At 39.3% G+C, this 1,928-nt stretch overlaps 1 non-coding gene across 1 annotated transcript; it reads right to left on the bottom strand.

Annotated features, from left to right (window-relative positions):
- Positions 1-1,101: 1,101 nt before the first annotated feature.
- Positions 1,102-1,205, bottom strand: LOC137765593 (U6 spliceosomal RNA). Its single transcript, XR_011074236.1, has one exon. It is a non-coding gene; the product is annotated as a U6 spliceosomal RNA (small nuclear RNA).
- Between the last annotated feature and the right edge of the window lie 723 nt (positions 1,206-1,928).

Genomic DNA, 1,928 nt, shown 5'->3' on the forward strand with positions numbered 1-1,928 from the left:
TTTTTGGATTGGGTTGTTTGTTTTTTTAATATTGAGCTGCATGAGCTGTTTATATATTTTGGAGATTAATCCTTTGTCCGTTGACTCGTTTGCAAATATTTTCTCCCATTCTGAGGGTTGTCTTTTCGTCTTGTTGTAGTTTCCTTTGCTTTGCAAAAGCTTTTAAGTTTCATTAGGTCCCATCTGTTTATTTTTGTTTTTATTTCCATTACTCTAGGAGGTGGATCAGAAAAGATCTTGCTGTGATTTATGTCAAGGAGTGTTCTTCCTATGTTTTCCTCTAAGAGTTTTATACTGTCCAGTCTTACATTTAGGTCTATAATCCATTTTGAGTTTATTTTTGTGTATGGTGTTAGGGAGTGTTCTAATTTCATTCTTTTAAATGTAGCTGTCCAGTTTTCCCAGCACCACTTATTGAAGAGACTGTCTTTTCTCCATTGTATATCCTTGCCTTGAGGCTTTCTTTAGTGCAAGGTACCAGAGCCATAAGCCTACTCCTTCCAAACTAATTGACATCACACCTGGTCCCCCATACGGTTGAAGCTAAGTCAATGACAATGATATGTCTTATGCTGGAGATGACTTTGGTAGTAAACAAGAATAAACCTGATTGAAGGGGAGAATAGCACGCACACCTCTATCAGTTGGTATCGTCTTCAGCTTCATGTAGCAACAACAACAACAATGAAACTACTGCCGCTTAATTAAATAGAGGTTTATTTTTCGTAAATCATCACAAATCCAGAGATAGGCAAGCTTAGGAAGGTATGGAGGCTCCACAGTGCTATCAGGGACTTGGCAGTTAAGCAGTTGGTTATCTTTCTACTGTGCCATCCTTAGAGAGAGACTATAATCTTCATGCTCATCAGATGGCTGCTGCCCCACTGGACATCACAACTGCATTCCAGGCAGGAAGAAGAAGAATGAATAAAGGGAAAATGCATAAGCCAGTAGAGCTGATCTCTCTCTCTCTCTCTCTCTCTCTCTTCCTCTCTTTCCTTTTGGTGGGGAAAATCACCAAATTTGATGCCACATGCTGTGCTTTGACTCATTGTTCCCTTGGTATTAACCAGTGAAGTATCAAAACTTCTGGGAACTGTGCAAAATACAGAACACTTCAAAAACATGCATGTCATCCTTGCACAAGGGCCATGCTAATATCTGTATTGTTCCAATTTTAGTATATGTATTGCCAAAGCAAGCACAAGCTTGTATCTTTTCAGCAACAAACAATAACTTTTCTGGAAGCCCTAACCGAAAGACTGTGCTTACTTACATATCATTGGCCAGTCTTGTGTCATATGGCCAGCCCATAGAGGCAAGGAAGTCTATGGAAGTGAGACATTTTAACTGAGGCTACTGTTGCCCTTAGTAAAATGGGAGTTCCATTAGTAAAGAATAGAGAATGGTTATTGGGAAGGCAATGAGCAATGGTCATCTTCTGTGGTAGATATTTCCTTGTGACTTCATCAAGAGTACACACTGATGTAGAGGAAGAAGGCCTTTGTATCAGGGAAAAATATTAAGTGCATATTCTGGCATATGCTTAAACACCATCTTGGACTTTACCCATTTTCTTGCTATTTCTGGAATCTTCAGTTTCCATTTTCAGACTCCTCCTCTGTTTAATCCTTCTAAGTTGAAGTATTGATTAGCTGCCTTATTGGTATTTAACCATTGCCTTGTTTGCTTGGTGCCTCTACTACCCAAGTAAGATGGTGGCAGTGTTCACAGTTTGAGCGATTTGATTTTTCAGAAGCTGCATAGTGGGTGCTCAAGAGCTCAGGATTCATACAGAATTGGGTTAAACATGAGCTTCACTTCTTACAACCTGAGTGACTCTAAGAAGTTACTTAAGTTCTCTGAGCCTTGGTTTCCTCATCTGATAACAAAGATAATAAAAATACCTTCCTCAGAAGGTTTCTATG

This window comes from Eschrichtius robustus, chromosome 5 (genome assembly GCF_028021215.1).
Source record: "Eschrichtius robustus isolate mEscRob2 chromosome 5, mEscRob2.pri, whole genome shotgun sequence".
Lineage (NCBI taxonomy): Eukaryota > Metazoa > Chordata > Mammalia > Artiodactyla > Eschrichtiidae > Eschrichtius > Eschrichtius robustus.